Source organism: Lissotriton vulgaris, chromosome 3_1 (assembly GCF_964263255.1).
Source record: "Lissotriton vulgaris chromosome 3_1, aLisVul1.2, whole genome shotgun sequence".
Lineage (NCBI taxonomy): Eukaryota > Metazoa > Chordata > Amphibia > Caudata > Salamandridae > Lissotriton > Lissotriton vulgaris.
In genome coordinates, this window is record NC_141689.1 from 668,301,313 (window position 1) to 668,322,627 (window position 21,315).

Genomic DNA, 21,315 nt, shown 5'->3' on the forward strand with positions numbered 1-21,315 from the left:
GGAATTGTTCTGTTTTGTTTTAAAATATAGGACACGTCTAAGCCCTCATTTGTAGTGGTGTTTCTATCAGGCATATGCTTTGGTATAGACGGGTTATTTAAATCTTTTATTTTAGCTAAACCAAGACAGGTTGTTTGTTGAATGGTGTCATTCAGGAACATTATTTGTTCTGGTATCATGCAGGCTCTAAATAATGATTCTAGACCTTGTACCTGCCATTCTTTCGTACCCCAGATGGTTTTTGCCTCAACATTGTTTTTCCAAAATTCAAAACCAAATGTAGACATGTTTTTTATAAAAAAAATTCAGAATAAATCAGTTTAGTATTTGTCAACATGTTTTTCACTCGTGTCTTATGTAACATTTTTAAATAAAACGTTTCTGGATTAGTGTAATTTAACATTGAGAAGTATGGAAATTTCCCATAAAATGGTCTCGAACTGCCTTTTGGCGGAGTTGGACAATGTTCCCATTGATTATAACTGAAAACATTTCTAGGATTTGCAGATTTATGCAGATAATGATGCCCAAAGTGATTGTAACAAAACATTTCCTCATAATTCGATGAACCCTGTAAATATTCATGTTTTGTAAATTTTGCTGACATTTCTAAATCCGACATCATATTATTAATATTTTCAAAGTCCCGATCATCAGAGAAAGTACCAGGTGATACAAAGTCACTTAAGGAGATCTTAAATTGGTGTGGATATTTCAAGAGCTCAACCGGGCCATAGATTTCATAGTCAGTTTTGTCCCATGCTATACCACCAGGTATTGGGATGGCTGTAATGTTCACTGATGATAGTTCTCTTTTTTCGATGTGAGAGGATCTGTGTGGTTTCAGGACCAAGTTGATGTTCTGACTTACTGTGTCCTTTGTCCTATATTTTCCATCAATAAATCTACCCAAACTTAAAACCAGGATGAGCCACATAAGGAGGAAAAGTACACCTAACACAATCCATAACTTAATCCATGGTGAAGTTAGATATGTTTCTCTGAGTTGATGAAAGAGCTCTGTGATTTTCTTTTTGAAAGTTTTGTTTGCTGGCTTGTCTTCATGTTCACTTGGATCATCAGAAAAGTCATAAAAGTTGATAAAGTAGCCAGATGCCGTTCTGTCAATTGGTGGAATTGCTTCCGGATTTCCATTGATCTTTGGATTTTCTTTTGTTACATTTGTATAGTCCGAGGCTACATCGTTATAGACAGGTGTTTCTTGACGAAGTATGGCAATTTGGGTTTCAAGAGGCACAAGTTCCAAGGCTTTGTTGCATAGTTCTTTATTATTCACTGAAGGTTTATCAAATGTGATTAGTCTCTCAGTTTGAACCTCTTAGATTGTAGCAAGATTTGGTCTTCTGCTATTTCTTGGGAGTCCACTGGGCCTACTACTTATGATTGGCCACATGATTGTGATTTTACCAGGTGGATTATTACAACTTGGTTCTCCTTTTTACCAGCAAGGGGCGGTAGTACTACTGATCTTGTTCCGCTGACAGCTAAGACTGCTTTTCTGTAAGAAGGCCCAAATTCCTTCTTCACCGCGATCTTTTCTCTGACCAGATCCCCAATCTTTGGAATCCAGACAGGTCTTGCTGGGACAGGTGGTTTTTCTTCAGTGGTCGTTGGCTTTAGCTTTTCGTTACTTATACTTTTTCTTGTTTCATTTAAGTCCTGTAAAACAGCCAAACGACCTTTGATATCAAAGGTTTCTTGTTTCACCACTGAAGTCTGACAATCCAAATCCTGGATGATCATTCTAGTACCAAATAAAAGTTTGTACGGACTGATACCTCCTAGAGAATTTCTTGGCATGTTATTAAGACTACGTTGGACACTTATTAGATGTTTGACCCACCCGTCACCCGAACCTGATACCCTAGCTGTTATAGATTGCTTTATATCACGTTTTTTTCTCTCCACTACCGCATTTCCCTCAGGATGGAATGGACTAGAATACCACAATGCAATGCCCATGCTGGCCATGGCCTCCTTGTAAGCCCGAGAGCTAAACGCAGGACCCTGGTGAGAATGTAGCACGCCAATTGTGTATGTGCCGATAAAGACTCGCAAGTCTTTTATAACAGTTCTGGCGTTAGCCGAGCGCTGGGGCCACATCTAAATGAATCTCGTCTTAATATTTATGGAATCGCATTATTCCGTTCGGATGTCTGCGCATAGATAGCCTGATGCTGTCTAATAGTGGTGTCTGGGCAGGTGTCTGGTCCGGTTCACAACTGCGATCTCTGTTGCAGTCCTGACAATTCATTGCAAAGTTATAAATTTGCACGCTCATCCCCGGCCACCAGTATTTTGATTGTAATTCTATTAGAGATTCGAGGATCTCTTGGTGCCTCAGACCCAATCCCATGTGTGCTTCTTGTATCAAGAAGATTCTCCGGTTCGTGTTTGGAATTACTCTATCCCCCACTCCAGGGATTTGAACAAACGGAGTTCGCATCAATTATGTATGTATTGCATAGTGGATAGTTTAAAGGTAACGCCGCATGATTGCCTTCCTTTGAGGCTTTTACTGCAAGCAGCGTTTCGCCATCTATTTCTTTTTTCGTACGCTTTTTTGTAGCTACAGAAGCCGAGTGATCAGCTCCCGCTGTGGCTCTGTCAGCCAATGAACGCCATCATGTTGAAGGCTCTGCGTATGTATCACGTGAGTCTTTTGTAGTTCTTTCTGCAAAAGAACTACTTGTTCCCAAAGTTTTTTATGCTTTATTGTGGCACCTGTCTCATCTTTGTAACCGTTTTTTATCCAGGTCTGCATGGAATTATTGTAAGACCGGACGCAGAAATGCGAATTGCACACTATTAGTGTCGAGAATTCGCGATCGGCATTTTCAAGCGCCATCTTTAGAGATCGTATTTCAGCTCGCTGAGCTGTGTAGTTTCTGAGTGATTGAGTTTTAGTTACCAAAGCACACGGCGGTGAAGCTGCCTGTAGTTCGGTAATTACACCTTCCAACTTCATCTCTACATGCTTCTAAAGCGGCCACATATTGGCACTTTTTAAATAGATACATGCTTTGAGACGTATTTGTTAAAAGTGAGCTGAGAAACATTTCTGCCTACTTCGTGATGACATTGCTAGTAGTGAAGTAAGAGGAACATCAGGGGTTATATGCACTCTATATATGGGCCATATTCTTATTGAACATTGATTAAAGCTGCACTGTTAAAAAAAAATTAAAAATCTTCTCGGTGGTGACACCAAACCCCCTTCTCATAAACGTCCACCTCGCGTGCTCACCAACATAGCTTAACCAGTTTACGCTCACCATTCTCAAATTCCACCAGCCGCCACTGCATAAAACCAGCCTTAGCTCCTTTTACCTCTACCCACCCCTAAACCCTAAAATCACACTTTTTGCCAAGACTCACTGGGTAATATCGGCCATGAGAAATGCACGTCTGGAAGACCTGCCCTTCTCACACAGATCCATGTTGTCTTGTTGTTGTCTTTATGGGTTCATTCTTACATCAGGATCTGCTACTGTGAGGCGTTGCTCTAAAGTAAACTATGTTACAACAATATTTCACAAGTTAACATGAAACTTGACATTTGCTGTAGCTGGAAAGACAATTAAAATAAAAGCTTAAGTACTTTAATATTCTGTTCAATTTCAATTTTCTCGGTGGTGGCCGCAATGATGTATTCTTATAAAGCACCTTCTCGAGTCCCAGGTTTTGATAGAGACAAATTACTCGTTCAAACTGTAGGAACAATCTTTTCAGAAAACCATCATCATTTTCATTTATGAACCAAGCCAGGTACACTATTCTCTCTTTCGCCAAAGTAATATTTCACTCAAGTATTTTATTTATAGTGACAAAGCAATTCTCAGAATCAAATATGCCAGACAGATTATGAATTGAATCCATATTTTTTGCTAAAGTCCTTAGACATAATGTGCCTTCTTTCTACAAAGAAAAGGGTTTATGGTATCCCTGGGAAATTACAGGAGGTTTGTCATCTCTGCTACGTTAATAGAGCCTCTTCCTTTGAGGTTTGAAATACTTTTTTTCGCTGTAGACCGTCATTTGCGGTCTGTTTTTGCAATGTCCTTTTAAAAGGGATCTTATACCGTGTGTGTGCCCTATAGTTTCATATTGTGCATGCTATCAGAGTAGACATATTTCATGGTTTATTTACGTGGTGTAATATTTGGCTTCAAAACTCTACACTACAATTTGTTTTTAGATTTGTAATGCTTTTTGTGCCAGGCGCTGCACTCTATCTATGCCGTTATGCATTTCCTTGGCCGCAGTATCATTACGAATGCTGGCCTTCAAGTGTATGAGAAATAATTATATCTTTCCATAACTTTCTTTGTCAAGTGTCCTGTGAAAATGTGTTGGCTTCTAACTGGCACATGGGGTCTAATCTCTGCTTTACCTCTTGCTTTAAGAGATAGTGATTCTGGGCACATCATTTAACCTCCTTATTCCTGAAGTAGAAAATATATGACATGTAATGCAAAGCATTATTTTGGGTGCTTTGTAATGGTGCTGTGATTAATTATATGTTTGTGCCCCTCAGTTTACTATCTTTGTTAGCTATTCGATTATTTTATGTGCTTATTTGTACTTTTAGCCACTGTGAATGTGCGTTCTTTTAGCTTGTTTTTACTTTATATTAAGTTGTACTGTGTACCCAGACCCGGACTGGCCATAGCGGGCACCTGGCAATCCCCGTTGCGCCGCACGGGTGGGGCCGATTTTGGGTCCCTGGTGGCCGTTTTTGTTACAGGGCCGTTTTTGCACCTTAGCTGCAAAATCGGCCCTGTAACAAAATCGTCCGAAAACCGGCCCCAGCAAAGTGCTCGGCCTTCCCCCCAAACCCCAACCCCCCCCCCCCACCCCGCCTCCCCCACCACCCCTCCGAGTGGGGAGGGGGACCGGCCAAGCACTTTGCCAGGGCTGGTTGGGGTTCCCAGTCCGGCCCTGTGTGTACCTTCGTTAACACTGCAGTTATGAAATACATTCTGATCGCGCACCTGATCTTGGAAAGCCAGGAAAGCTGGGTTAGCCACTGCAGGCCCTTATTTATGAAGGCCTTGCGTCAGTTTTGCGCCGCCGGTGCGTCACTTTTGGTGACGATCCAGCGGCGTAAAAAATGCGCCTTGTTGCGCCATATTTAAAAAGTGACGCATCTAGGTAGATGCGTCACTTTTTAAACCCCTGAGCCACATTATACCTGCGTCAGGTATAATGTATACAGAGAGGGCGTTCCCCCGCAAAAAGCCTCGTAATAGTCACGCAGTGAAATCTATGAGATTTCACTGCGTCACTTTTAGGATGCTGTTGCGTCAAAATCTTGCGCCTGCCTCACAGCAGGCGTAAGACTGACGCAAGCCCTTTCACATGGGGCTTTCCTCATGTGAAAGGACGCATTGCTGGAGTTGCGTCACTTTTGTGACACACTCCAGCAATGCGTCACTTTTGCGCTTACAGATACGTCAGAAATACTGACGTATCTGTAAGTCCTTGCGACATGATGCGTCATACATTAAATATGACGCATCATTGGTGTCACAAGGAGTGCGCAGTGAAAAGTGACGCATCGCTGTTTTCACACAGCGATGCATCACTTTTCATAAATGAGGCCCTGCAGGCTTTAGCGTTGCTGGCGTTGGGTGCGACAATCTTTTTTGGCACCCTTTGACCTCCTTCTTCACGGATTACTTCACTACCACTCTCCGCCAGTGGCCCTTATATCTCCATAGCCTCAGTTTCACATGCATTTTAAAGTTTTTATAGTGCTACTAATAAAAGAGTAGGGTGCCAGAGCTCTTTACATTACACATATATTATACAGATACAATGAATCATACCTTTGTAAATCAGTCTAGGAAAACTTACATAAAACCATGAGGTTTATAAAAACATTACGTTCTAACCTATACCACGTTCTAACCTATACCACCATGCAGCTCTTTGATCTCAGTGGGCATTGTACACGTTCTTTGCATCTGGCATGTTTTTTTGTTTTTTTTTAATATATTTTTATTGCAGAATTATAAACCACAGGATACAATTAATCAGCCAGTTCACTCGTGATATCCCCCCGTCCAATAAGAAATCCAAATCGTACACAGCCATTCAGCCCGCATCCCGGAGGCCAGGCGGCATATTACTTCAATCAATAGGAAAACATCACGGTGCACGTCCCATAGGGACCATGGTTGAAATGTCGTTTTGCGTATCTGCTTTTACCCCCCCACCCACAACATCACTCCCGTCAGCCATCCCAGTGAGAATCAGTGGTACCGCCCTTGTCGGGACCTGCCCTAGGCGCTATGAGTCGTCACACCTGGCCGCTCTCCCCAGCCATTCCACGCTCCACACAGTACTCACCATCCTAGTAGGTCCAAGGTGCCCTAACGGGCTACCATCCAACGGCTTCCGGCCCACCCAAACTCCCATTAACCAGCCCCCCCAAAGCCCCCCTCCCCTGGGAACGGCATGTTAACCCTCTGCACTACTTTATGATGAGACAAAACTGCCACTAGATACAACTATGATCTCTCTCCATCATTAACATTAATCGTCAGAATTATCTTGACATTTTTATTGTTGCCTGAAAACTGCTGGAGACACAATGATCTCTGGAGCAGGTGTTTTTAAATCCAGAAGTTTTCCAAAATTCAACACCCCCTGAGGTCAGCGCCATATATGCATTCACCGGTCGCACAGCCCTAAAGCTGGTCCTGGTGTTAGCTATTGGATACACTAGTTATTTCTTTACGCTAGGTCTTTGTTTTAGTGGTTAAGGTATGGTCTCACAACATGCCCACCTGGTTTCTGATCCTGGCTTTGACATTCAGTGCCCAAACTGAAGAATCTTCCTATGCCTGAAATTGAAAAAAATACAAAATATTTTACATTTCCTTCTGCCACATGCACAATGGACAAATAACCGTATCATAAGCATGAAAGCATAAGTTCATTATTGGTAGCATGCGGTACACAGTCAAAATATCGAGTAGGAAATATCGACCTACCATAATATCGAGTCTGAAATATCGAAGGAGCATAATAGTGAAGGCAAGAATATCGTAGGACAGAATATCGACCCAATGTAAGTAATATCGAAATTCTTAATATCGATGTAAGTAATATCGAAGTTAGTAATATCAATAGCATATATATCGATGTTACTAATTTCGATGACACTAATATCGATATTTGTATTATTTTATAGTTTTTTATTATGTATGTGTTATATGTTTAACTTAAGTATTTAAAATAATTGCTATTATATGTGTATTAATATTATATAAAAATAAATTAATTTATAAGAAAATTGTATGTTTTAGTACTGGAGCAGGTTGTGGGTTTATAGGGGAATAGGATGGGAAGTAATTTAATTATGTTAAATTGATTATTAATTAGTAGGATTTATTAATAAATTATAATTAATTGGTAATTATTAGAAAATATTAGGAAAATAATTTTAAATAATTTATTAATTGATATATATGTTCTGTACCGGGTAGTGTGTTTATAGGGGAATAGGGTGGGAAGTAATTTAATTATGGTAAGTAGATGAATAATTAGTAGGATTAATTAATTAATTATGATTAATTGCTAATTATTATTAATTAATTGAAGAAAAAAAATTAATTGATTAATTGATATATATTTTCTGTAGCGGGATGTTATAGGGGAATAGGGTGGGGAGTAAATTAATTATGGTTAATTATTTAATAATTAGTTGGAATTATAAAATACATTTAATTAATTAGTAATTAATTTTAATTAATAGTTAATTAATTTTAATTATTTGCTAATTATATTTCATTATTTCATAAATGGATAAATGTGTTATGTTGTGGGTAGTGGTTTTATAGGGAAATATGGTGGGAAATAAAGTTAATTTAATTAATTAATAATGTATTAAAACTAATTGTATTGTTAATAATATAATTGTTAATTAATTATTAATTGGTAATTAAATATTATTAAATGGTATTATTTAAAATTTATTTTAGGTAAAATATATTTTGCTAAGCATGTGTTTTATAATTAAGTATAGGTATTGTATATGGTTTATATTTATTTAATAGTTAATTTTTTTATAACTCTAAAAAGCGTTTATTTATAAGTATGTTATTTTTACCCTTATACTATCCAACACTTTCCCTACTGTTGCACTCTCTGGAGTTGGAATAGTATTTTTTACCCCTACGCTAACCAACGCTTTCCCTACTATTGCACTCTCTGGAGTGGGAATAGTAATTTTTACCCCTACGCTATCCAACGCTTTCCCTACTGTTGCACTCTCTGGAGTGGGAATAGTAATTTTTACCCCTACGCTATCCAACGCCTTCCCTACTGTTGCACTCTCTGGAGTGGGAATAGTAATTTTTACCCCTACGCTATCCAACGCTTTCCCTACTGTTGCACTCTCTGGAGTGAGAATAGTAATTTTTACCCCTACGGTATCCAATGCTTTCCCTACTGTTGCACTCTCTGGAGTGGGAATAGTAATTTTTACTCCTACGCTATCCAACACTTTTCCTACTGTTGCACTCTCTGGAGTGGGAATAGTATTTTTTACTCCTACGCTATCCAACGCTTTCCCTACTGTTGCACTCTCTGGAGTGGGAATAGTATTTCTTACCCCTACGCTATCCAACGCTTTCCCTACTGTTGCACTCTCTGGAGTGGGAATAGTAAATTTTACCCCTACGCTATCCAACGTTTTCCCTACTGTTGCACTCTCTGGAGTGGGAATATTAATTTTTACCCCTACGCTATCCAACACTTTCCCTACTGTTGCAGTCTCTGGAGTGGGAATAGTAATTTTTACCCCTACGCTATCCAATGCTTTCCCTACTGTTGCACTCTCTGGAGTGGGAATAGTAATTTTCACCCCTACGCTATCCAACGCTTTCCCTACTGTTGCACTCTCTGGAGTGGGAATAGTAATTTTTACCCCTACGCTATCCAACGCTTTCCCTACTGTTGCACTCTCTGGAGTGGGAATAGTAATTTTTACCCCTACGCTATCCAATGCTTTCCCTACTGTTGCATTCTCTGGAGTGGGAATAGTAATTTTACCCCTACGCTATCAAACGCTTTCCCTACTGTTGCACTCTCTGGAGTAGGAATAGTAATTTTTACCTTTACGCTATCCAACGTTTTATATAATTAATAGTAAAAGAATTAAATGTTTATTTAATTTTTTATATTACTTACATTTTATTTATGTTATTGTTTTATGTTTGTAAATGTATTACTAATTTAGAATATATTTTATTAATTTATAAATTAGTAAAATAATTATTAATAATTATTGTTCAGTACATAGATATTATATATTTACTGTATATATTTAATTAATGTATTATTAATATATGTATTATTTATTAATTTTAAACATTATTAGATACTTTTAAATATGTATATTTTATTTATTAGTGTTATATACTTAATTTTACATTTATATATAAAAAGAAAAAAAATCAATATTTTTAACATCGATATTTTTTACATCTATATTATTTTTTCGATATTTTTGTACTTAACATGTTGTAGATAGGATGTCGATATTTTTGCCATCGATATTGTTGACTCGATATTCTTGTAGGTCGATATTTCTGAGGTCGAAATTCTGTCAGTGATTCGGTAGCATGCACACATAATTATTGTTAAATCTTGATATGTGCTTTTTATAGCTTGACCTCAGGGTCTGTGGTAGGTGGTGTTATCTGCCCATGTTATCATGGGCTAATATGCACTCCATGCATTTAATTCCATTTTGAAGTATGTTTGTTTTCTTTACTATGATTTGCAATTTCCCCTAGTAGACAGGTATTTTCAGCACAATTAAGTATTTTCTATTGTAAGAAATTGGGTTACTGGTTGAGAGGGGTGGAAGCACTACTCAAATAATAAACACAATTCCTTGTCAGGGTGAACTACAAAAGTCACTAGATTAACCTTAACACACCTCCTGTTACAGTGTATGTGGACCAGGCCAAGCCTTCAAGGGAGGCAGATCTCTGACTGGCAGGATAAGGAAGCAGACGGCACATGGCATGGCACAACACACTGTGTTGGAGCATGAGAGAGGAGCCATCACAGAACAGCTCGAGCAGCCTGCAATTTGCTGCTCTCCTGCAGCATTCCATTTACCACCTTCTGGGGCAGCTCGAGCATCACCGAAGGGCCGAAGGGTGCTTATGAAGGGCGGCCAGGGCAGGCTTTAGCAATGGTGGCGCCCTGTAATGTTTGGTGCTCCCCCCCAATGACCACCTCCACAATGGATTCCCGCACTACCACCCTTTAGCAGTCTCCATAACCACTCTCTCTCAGATGCATTTAATTAGTTTTATACTGTCACTCATAAAAGTGAAGGATGTCGGAGCACTTTACGTTGCACACGCATTACAGAGGCAATCATATATGTGTAAATCAATGTATAGAAAACATTTCATAAGACAGGGGACTACAAGGGGTAGGATTTATATATCATCCATACTGGTAGGCAGTATAGTTTAGGGGGACTTTGTCTGGAGAAGCACAAACTCAGAATTTTAAACGTAACACCATGGTTGGGGGTTTTCTTTAATAATCAGAAATGATTTCTATCCAAAGGAACCCTTTGTGAAACATTAGTGTAAAGAAATTCTGGGGAAAATATCAGTACCTTTAATCTTTACTTGACGTCTGCATTATAGTTCTTTGATGACCTTTAATAGCTCACAGTTTTACATTAGGGGTTTAACTTATAAACTGCAAGTTGCAAAAGGAAGTCTTTGACAAAAGCAGTACCCACTGACCTATTTATGTTATATTCACTTTGTGATTTGCATGGTACACATTCTTTGCAGCAGTCATATTAACCCTCTGCACTACCTTATGAGGAATCAAAACTTCCACCAGTCAAAACTTCCACTAGAAAAAACTACTGTCTCTCTTCAGGAATAACATTAACCATCAGAGTTAACTTGACACTTTTTATTACTGGATGAAAAATGCTGGAGGCCAGGAACGCGGCACCGGGAGCTTTAAAAGACAATATAAAGTAGCAAACAGGCGCCCTCACACAAAGTCTGCATCCAGTGCGGTGGCACCGGTCGCACCACCCTAGAGCCGACCCTGAGGACGGCCCTCATAGCCGAAGTTGACAGAAGGCAGCTCTGCAAAGGGGACCACAATGGTCAAAAAGCCATCAAAGAGCAATAGTGGTACGGTGCGTACAGCGAAGCAACCTGGTAGAGGCAGCACATGCAGGCTGGGAGGAGTGGAAAGGAGTAGAGTAGTGAGTACACTAGGCAGGTGCAAATTGTGCTTGCATGAGGAGCCTGCCCAGAGACCATAACATCTGCCATAGCCACCGCATTTTCACCTCATCTTCTACCTTGCAGCCCCACGTAGTCTTGCAGCCCCTGCACTGTGGGGCACTGGTTAACGCCTGCCATCATATGCCACGAGCCTCTGTGATGGGACAGCAACCGGGGTACCTGCTTTCTTGAACCTGGAGACGTTTCCAGCTATCTGCTGTGTGCCTCTTCTTGCGGTGATCATCGACCGGTTCACTTGGATGACCTCCCACAGTTCTCTCTCATATGGTGTCCGAAATTTGGATCCTGGGTGTCTATCCTTGACAACCACATAGTCTCCCCTGATGATCCCCATTGACTTGGCCCTCCTGTGTTGATTGGTCTTGTTGTTGTTACTCTGCCTCTTGGCCTGGGCACTCACCTGGTCCTACACTGCCGGCAAACATCTTTCACTCGTCAAGATCACATCACTCACCGCCCGCTGCTTGAGTAGGTCACTAGGTGCACATCGAGAGGTGCAATGCGGGGTCTGGCGATAAGCCCTCAAGAACCAATGTTAGCACACTTCCAACTCCTCTGCCTGGTCCACTCCAATGCTTGAAGCTTTGTTCAGAGTCCTCATGAACCTTTCTACATCCCCTTTGGTTTGAGGCAATTGGGGAGTCACCCTACGGTGTCGGATGTTATGCAGGCTCAGGTATTCTTGGAACTCTTGTCCTTAGAAGGGTTATCAATTGTTGGTGCGTATCTTCTCTGGCATTCCCAACAGTGCAATGTTATCTCAAAAACAGATTTAATGCCTTCAAACGCTGTTGTGCCTTCCTCCGGGAAGCTTCCAAAATCCAGGCTTATCTTGGTCCAAGGTGTGGCGCTAGGGGCTTCAGTGATGACAGGGATCGGGGTGTTTCCACTCCCGTTATTAAACACGCATGGCAGCCTCTGACCTTTTCTTCCAAGAGAAATAAAGATGGCAGCAAGGGGAAATTAAAAGCCACACAACCTAGTCATACACAAGTCACAAATATACTCTAAGTCAAAGTTTCCCACCTCCCTGGTCCACTGCCAATAGACCACACAACTACAGTACATTAAAAAAGCACAGAAAGGCAACATAAATATTTTAGAATGCACAAATGCACAGCAAATGAATTAATTCGGACTCTTTGATTGTATTGACTATGATCCTTTAATGAGTTCTTGGACCACGTATGGCGTAAGATGATGGAATAATACAGCCAACAATGCAGCCAACTCATTTCGCCCTAAATAGGGCTTCCTCAGGGCAGTAAAAACGCTCCAATCTTTTGATGGTTACTGAAGTTCAAAACCTTCAATGTGTCTTCCACACTCCTCAAAAGTCCAAAGTTACTCTAAAACAATGTATTAGGTCTCCCAAATGTGTAGTGCAATCCAAGTTCTGATATCTTGTGTTCACTATGAAAGGTGACACTCCTAATGTGCAAAACAGTGCGCGGTCAGCACTCCATTTCCAACATCCGACCACTGGACCCTTGAAGGAACAGCTTCCACTGGTGATTGTGTAGCTCTGCCGTGACAGCTTGAAGGCACACATCGACTTTTGTCGCTTCTTGGATTTCTTCCACCGATAGTGCTCTCGGGCAGGCTTCCTCCACAATTTGCCTCACAAATGACTCTGTGTCTTTGTCAACCTCTCCTCTTGTCCCGGGACCAATGGCCAGGCGATGCCTTGAAAAGTAGTCTGCAGAGTTGTTAGCCCCTGGCCGATACACAACTTCGAAAGTGTAGTGTTGGATCTGTACCGCCCAACGCTCTATCCTGGGGGGTCCATTTCAGGCGGTGCTCGCAAACAAAGGTACCAACGGCTTGTGATCCGTGACCACGGTGAAGTGGTGGCCACACAGATAAATGTCAAAATGTTGGCATGCCCAGCGAATCGCTTGATCTGAGTGTACCTGGTCTCCACCGCAGTCAGTGCCTGACTGGCATAAGCAATTTGGCACCCCCTCTGAAGCAGTACTGCGCCTAACCCCACAGGGCTGGCGTCCATCACAAGTTCTGTGGCCTGACCTGGCTTGAAATACGCCACTGTAGCTCCCTGGAGAAGGGCTCTCTTGATCTTGTTGAACACCCGGGCCTCTTCGCCAGACCATTGCCATGAACGTCTTTCTTGGTCAGATTTCTGAGGGGCTCCGACAATGTTGCAAGGTGTGGTATGAACCGTCCAGAGTAGTTCGCCATCCCCAGGAAACTCTGGACTTCAGAGTGTGACTAGGTGACTGTGGCTGCTCAAATGGCTTCCACTTTGGCACGGTCAACCTGCAAACCCTTCGCAGAAAATCTATAGCCGAAGAACTCCACTTCGCTGGCATAGAATTCACACTTGGCTTTATGTAATGTCAGCCTCTGCTCCTCTAACCTCTGAAATGCCGCCCTCAGCCGAACATGGTGATCTTCAAAGGAATTGGAAAAATAAGAATGTCATCACTCACGTTGAGGACACCTACCAGTCCGGACAGAGCTCCCCTCACGGCATCCTAAAACACCTCCACTGCTGAGGAAACCCCAAAGCTGAGGCGCTTAAACTGGTGTAGTTCAACATGTGTCGAGAATGTGGTTATGTATCGACTTTTCTCCGCCAGCACCAGCTGATGGTAGCCGGAATTCAGGTATACCTTCGAGAACCACTGAGCCCTGTTGATGTCAGCCACGATCTCATCAATAGTGGGCATGATGTGCCGCTCCTGCCGAATTTCCTTGTTAGGCAGCCGCATGTCCACGCAGTGGCGGACCACCCCTGGTTGTTTGGGCTTTGGTGCGATACCCAGTGGTGACACCTTGGGGTAGGCCCTGACACATTCTCAATTACTCCATTGTTTTCCAACCGCTACAGCTCTGCTTCCACCAGTGGACGTAGATGAAAAGGCACCTTGCGATGTCGTAGGGCAACTGGCTTGCTGGTGTTGTCGATGTGGAGCGGCACCTCTACTCCTTTCATGCAGCCAAGGCCCCTAAACTGCTCGGGGAACTCCAACAGAACCCCCTCCGCCTGTGAATGATGGATGCGCCTCACAAACATTATAACAACAATAGATCGAGGAATTGGCCATGGTACTTGTCCCTTCCCCAATAATATATAGAAAACAACGTGGACAAGTCCCTTTGCAGGTATAGATCAGGGTTGTTCCCCTGTTACCGAGTAGAGGAACGCTGACAACAGGTTGTTGTTTTTGAAACCCCTCACCCACCTACCTGGTAGGTGGCATGCTTGTAAAAGTTTTAATGGAAGGGTCCTATGGCATGAGTAAAAACAAAGGCGGGATATATACGAGGTAAAAATGTGCCTCAATATCCCTATCAAATGTGTAGGTCGACTAGTTTCCGCCTTCTATGTTAATCGTGAGGCTTTCTTCAGGACCATTGGAAGTGTCAGTGACTAAAAAGGTTCGGGGGTCACTGTGATGTATATATCAGCGCACACCCTAAAATGCGCTGTGAGTGTAGTGGATCAAGTTACGTACAGATCCGATGTGAAAAGCAACTGAAAAGGAAACAATAAGAGCCTCACAAACATCACGATGCCCAGATCTTCCGCCGAGTGACAGCCCAGGATCGACCCTGCTCGGTCGCAGGTCACATGAAAGCATGTGCATATGGTTCTGTGACCATGTTTGACATCCACCTCTATCATCCCCTGGAGCGGGATTGGCACATCGCCACCATAGGTGAAGATTTTGACCTTTGTGGGTAGGAGCAAAGGCCAGGGTACTAGCTTCTCCAACTGTGCACCATCTATGAGGTTCACTGATGCACCTGTGTCAATGAGTGCTTTGACACAGTTGTCCCAGATCCATATCTGACATAATGGTGGCTGTCTTCTGTTGGTGTTAATGCCTCGAATGTTCTACACCATGAACAAATCGTCGTCATCCTCCTCCTCTGTGATGTTCATCATCTGGCACCTACTATCCATGTCCTCAATGTCCTGCACTGCTTTCACATTCTGCTGTTGTCTCGGCCCTCTGCTTCGCCCGCCCCTGACCGGGCTGTACTCATGCACATTTTCACAAAATGTCCAAATTTATTACATTGCAGACACTACTTTCCTTGAGCTGGACACCCTCTTTGTGAGTGGTTCACCAAACCACAGTTCCGGCACCCTTGTTTTTCTTGATGGTCGCTGGCACCACATGCATTGTCACCTCCACGGCTCATAGACTTCCTGATTGCCTCTACCCATTCTTCCTTGATGGGGGTTGGGTTTAGGGGTTGTGGGTTGGCAGGCTGTCTTGCTAGCGCCGATTCCATCTTGCCCGCCCTCACATCAGCCAGCTCGTGAAATCTCCCCAAGATCAGGATGTCATCCTACAATATTCCTGATTGTCGCTATATCAACTTGCGCAGCTCCAATGACTTGCACCCCACAATGAGCTGCACCCGAGACTTGAACGTCTGGACAATACCCACACAGGAGCTCGCCAACTTCCTCAAAACACACGAAAAACATATCAATGGATTCCTCCTTCCTCTGTTTTGCCTGGCGTAGTTTGAAATGTTCAAAATCCGGATTGACCTCAGGGTCAAAACGGAGATTGAGGGCCCTCACCCCTAAAGTTTCAATGTTACTTATGATCCTGATCAGTTATTGATTGATGTTAATGTTGCTACTGTAACCACGTAATGATTATCTCAGTGACTCTTCACCTTATTTATCTAATGTATTAAGAATTTACACTGCAAAAGCCTCTAAATAAAATTAATATTACTATTTGCAATTTTTTGCAATGACGATTTCACTCATAACTGAATTATACATTCACACCCTCATCGGATGCCACCATGATTTGATCACCACAATCAATGCAGCCACGTTTGAACGTCTAAACGTACACTTTCCTTTATTAGTTCTTTCATTTGCCTTAGACTAACTCTTACATGCTTTATTGAGCACGTTCTTCTCGCAAATCTGTTGACCTCTATAAGATGGCCGTCACGGTGGTACGGTCATGTGATGACTTGACGCACTCTGCTTGCGTTTCAAATTCATTAACGCGGCCGGCAAAGGCATCCACACTGGATTACCTTTCCGGCGTCGCGTTTGGCACAAAATTGAAGAGATTACGAGCCTCGAGTCATACCGCCTTTGTAGTAAGTCCATCCACTACACTTATGCCCAGTACGGTGAATATATGAATAGGCATGATTGACCATTGATGGTTCAATTTCTTGTTATTACAGACGTACGAAGAGCGGTTTCTGCCTACAACAAGTCTACTGTTGTGGCTTTATCCATTTATTATTTCGGAGGCGCGAGCTCCCGCCCTATTAAGTAAGTGTGTAGTGAAACACAACAGGTTTGAACCTCTTTTCTACAATCACCGCTATACACTTACACTGTCGATTTCATTCATAGGAATTATCCTGCGTCCTCATTGTCGTGAGTAAATAGTTTATGTAAGGCATGAATCTGCATGCACACACTATCTCTCCGGTTATCTTTTAACACACAACATTCACAGGCTCTGGTTTTCGCTTTGATTCAGTTGGTGAACACGTTAAATATAACTGTGTTCACCTGAGGAATACAATGGTTATGATTCTTGTGTTTTTTTTAAAAACCTACCTTAACGCTATGTTATGGGATTACTTAATGTACTAAGATGAACATTGTGTGAATATGCAAGAAATGTTCTTATCGTAGGCGTACATTATTGGTTTAATTTACAGATGGGTCCCCTGAAGAAGGGCACATAGTTGCCCGAAATGCATCGGGAATGTTTTTGTTGAATACTTTTGGATCACTGAAATTGAGATTTCTTAGATGATTTATCAGATATATAAGAAATAACAATGAAAAGAAATACGTTCAATAAACGCTTTACTTTCAATAAAATCCACTTGGATTGATGCAATTTTGTTTTCAACTACATATGCCCCCATGGGCTTGATGGCTGTGCACCGAGGGAAATCCTCTAATTAGAATATTCATCTTGGATCCACATGCTCCTGGCCACACTGCGCATGCATGCCTGGTTCAATAGGCCGCACACCTGCCTCCGCGCCACTCAACAAACGGGAAGCTCGCCCCACACAGCCACCTTGCTCCAGACCCTTCGCTCCGTGCAGTCGCCTTACCGCAGCCTCCTGTGGTCGCCAATACTTCTGTCGGGGAGCGTCTCTGACATGCAGTCGCCCCAATACTCCGGCACCAACTCTCAGCGGGTGGTACGCGCCCGCTCAGGGCACCAATGCCGACATGCATTGCGAAAGGGCACGCGAGTTACGACCATCACCCGCCTTGTATCCAATGTGATGGGGCCCTTCTGGGATAGGAGCACTAACGGAGATGAGCAAATAGGAACATGAGGGTCACCGGGGCTACAGCAGTAAAGGTCGGCCTAATACTGCTGGGCGAGAGTAAAAGACACACGACCACTCTGTAGTTTATCTGTGCCACGAGCGCTGTTGTCACTCTTTATTTATACTCCCCGGTCCGAGCCCGGCCCAGGGAGTTGCATTTGCAACAATGTATAGTGGAGGCTGTGTGGCTCACTACAGCCTCCATCTGGCATCTATCTGCTGCCTATAGATGCCAGCCTGCACCTCTACCCAGTGTGCAACCGGACAACTTTACAGCTAGCCAAGGTAAACTTAGACAACCTAAGTCCAGGGAAGGTGGAAACAAGGCGAATGGAAAAAAGCAACTGGTGCGGGACCTGTGAACCTGTGAAATTAAACATCAAAAAACCAGGAAAGGGCCTTCATCCTTCCCTGTCCTATATTGCTGGAAACCTGGAGAAACACAGTTCACATAGTTCACAGGGAAGTGTGCACCATAAAGGGCATAAGAAACCCATACAATTAGTACAATCACTTAGAACAGCATAAAAGGCGAGGGCGAAAGGCTTCCTAAAGCACGTTGCAGCATTTGCTCCAGTTCCGCTTAAACTAACCAGGACATCACTTCAAAAGGGGGCCGGAGCAGGTCAACTGCTCATTTAAATGTACTCCAAGCAGTACCTCAGGCCCGCTTTCAGTTACTATTGGATCAGATCTTGAACTCCTGGTCTTCTCTAGTGCCTGCACCTGCCACTGATGTGCCCATGTCCTCCCTCCCCCCATGGATATAAGTGAGCTTCTGTAAATGTCGAAAATTGCCTGCAGAATTTCCAACATGAGGCATAAGCACACATCAGCAAAACAAACATTGACATAGCCAATAAGACTTGCCTTTAGGACCTTATAAATGTTTATCCATGCAGCACATTATCCAGGGTGCCGTGCCACCAGGGATTGAAGAGCTATCCAATTACTTATGCAGTTTTATTTCGGACTACATGCTTGCCTCAAGAAATATTTATTGATACCTTCAAGGCTTTTAAACAGAGCACTATACCCACAACTGATGCATTGCACTTTGCGAACTCACATGTACCACCAGTGACCTGCAGTTGGAGGTGATACAGGTGTCACAGGTGCCACGGAGAGGAGGGATGTAAGGGAAGCAGAGGGGCAGGGAGTAACATGAACCAAAGTGTGGTACATAACTGCCCAACCCCTGAAAACCACTGCAGTGGTGAGCGCGTTCATTTGCACACAATTTGTAACACCGGGGAGGTTGTAACACCGGATGGGCTACATTGTTACAGTCGCCTTCCCTCTTTAAGCAAGGCATTTGGAGGTAACATTTTTTTAGTCTCCGAATTTTACTTGCTAAATGCGTGCTTTCATTCGATACTCTGAAGCAACGCACCAGAGCGAGGAAAACCCACTGCCGAATTTACGCTTCCGATTTACATGCACGAACAGAAAGTGACCCAAAGCAGCTTTTAATCATAAGGGGAAAGAGAAATATGTGACCAAATTCTCAGAAGAGCAGTGCCAATCACAAGCACTTATATGTTTTCTAGTAACGTTTCTGTTTCCCTCAGTGAATCCTAGTTTTTGATGGATTTTTTTGGTGATCATTTGTTTTTGTACAGTTCTGGGGAACATCAAAGAGGAGCAGTAAATTAAGGGACTGTTTAGTGCTTGAAGAAGTTTGGTAAGTGTGGTTGTTTGTTAAGTAGGTTTGAATGTGCTTTCAAATGTGGAAGGCTAATATCCACAGAGAGCATTATTTTCTTCACAAATTAGCAACAAGCGCTGTGGTTAAAACACTTTGCTCTTCATCACGGTACTCTTCTTTCAGAAAGCTTAAGCACTGCTCATGTGTTAAAATCACCGCATTTGTTTTTAAAACCTTCTCACCAAGTATTGCTAATTTTTTTAAAGCGCCGTCTTTGTTAAAAACTATTTTCACTGTTTAAAAGAAAAGATTTAATCCCACTTACCTGCCCTCACGCTTTCACACCCGGCACCCGCTTTTTCCCCGGTCCACCACAGGAATTCTTCCCGATTGATGTGGAGGGAGGCGCGGTCACAGCAACAACTTTCGGGCTAGAGGGGAGGAGGGCGCTGCGTGATTGGACAAGCACTCTGCTAATCAGCCGCATAAAGCCTCATGCACTACGATTCGCGCACTGGACAAACGCTGTGGTTAGAACACTTTGCTCTTCCTCACGATACTCTTCTTTCAGAAACATTAAGCACTGTTCATGTGTTAAAATCGCCGCATTTATTTTTAAAACCTTCTCACCAAGTATTGCTCATTTTTCTTAAAAGCTCTGCATTTGTTTAAAACTAATTTTACTGTTTGAAAGAAAAGATTTAATCCCACTTACCCTACTGCACCCTTTGACACCGGCACCCCCATTCTCCCCGGTCCACCACGGGATTTCTTCCCGATTAATGTGGATGGAGGCGCGGTCACAGAAACAACTTCCGGGCTAGAGGGGAGGAGGGCGCAGCGTGATTGGACAAGCACTCTGCTAATCAGCTGCATAAAGCCTCATGCTATACGCTTCGCACACTGGACAAGCCCTGTGGTTAGCACACCTTGCACTTCCTCACGGTACTTTTCTTTCAGAAACCTTAAGCACTGCTCATGTGTTAAAATCGCTGCATTTGTTTTTAAAACCTTCTCACCACGTATTGCTCATTTTTAAAAGCGCCTCATTTGTTTAAAACTTTTTTCACTGTTTCAAAGAAAAAATGTAATCTCACTTACCCTCCTGCACCCTTTGACACCCGGCATCCGCATTCTCCTCGGTCCACCACGGGAATTCTTCCCGATTGAAGTGGAGGGAGGCACGTTGACAGCAAAAACTTCTGGGCTAGAGGGGAGGAGGGCACAGCATGATTGGACAAGCACTCTGCTAATCAGCCGCATAAAGCCTCATGCCCTACGCTTCGCGCACTAGACAAACGCTGTGGTTAGAAAACTTTGCTCTTACTCACGATACTCTTCTTTCAGAAACCTTAAGCACTGCTCATGTGTTAAAATCGCAGCATTTGTTTTTAAAACCTTCTCACCAAGTATTGCTCATTTTTAAAAGCGCCGGATTTGTTTAAAACTATTTTCACTGTTTGAAAGAAAAAATGTAATCCCACTTACCCTCCTGCACCCTTTGACACCCTGCATCCGCATTCTACTAGGTCCACCACGGGAATTCTTCCCGATTGAAGTGGAGGGGGGCGCGGTGACAGCAAAAACTGCCGGGCTAGAGGGGAGAAGGGCACAGCATGATTGGACAAGCACTCTGCTAATCAGCCGCATAAAGCCTCATGCCCTACGCTTCGCGCACTAGACAGAAAGTAAGGCAGAGATCTTCCTTAGTTGTCGTAACAGGCCTATACAAGTACCCACTACCGTGGTGACTTGTTTTTTCATGGATAGTTTGTCATCCACATATAGGCCTAGACTTTTGACTGCGGACGCTGGTTTCGGTGGCACACCCAGCTCCATAGGCCAAAATTTCTCACTCCAAGGGTTGCCCGAGATGGTGATGGGCAACACTTCCGTCTTATCCGGGTTGACTTTCAAGGAGTTCTCGGACATCCAATTGACCGTGGCTATAAGTATGTCCTGCAACCTGGTGGATGCTCCCAGGCCATCATCCAGCCGAATGATTATCTGGGTATC

The 21,315-nt window shown here is 42.9% G+C and overlaps 1 long non-coding RNA gene across 2 annotated transcripts in view; it reads right to left on the reverse strand.

The window, feature by feature from the left end:
- The window catches only part of LOC147726901 (uncharacterized), a 66,942-nt gene extending 46,845 nt beyond the window's left edge, over positions 1-20,097 (reverse strand). The window contains exons 1-3 of one of the 2 annotated variants that reach the window (XR_015309296.1): positions 20,015-20,073; positions 19,625-19,730; positions 6,816-6,872 (exon numbers count right to left, since the gene is read on the reverse strand). This is a non-coding gene — a long non-coding RNA (uncharacterized LOC147726901). Of the gene's footprint in view, positions 1-6,815; positions 6,873-19,624; positions 19,731-20,014 lie in introns of both variants that reach the window. The other variant, XR_015309297.1, reaches the window with a different exon arrangement.
- Between the last annotated feature and the right edge of the window lie 1,218 nt (positions 20,098-21,315).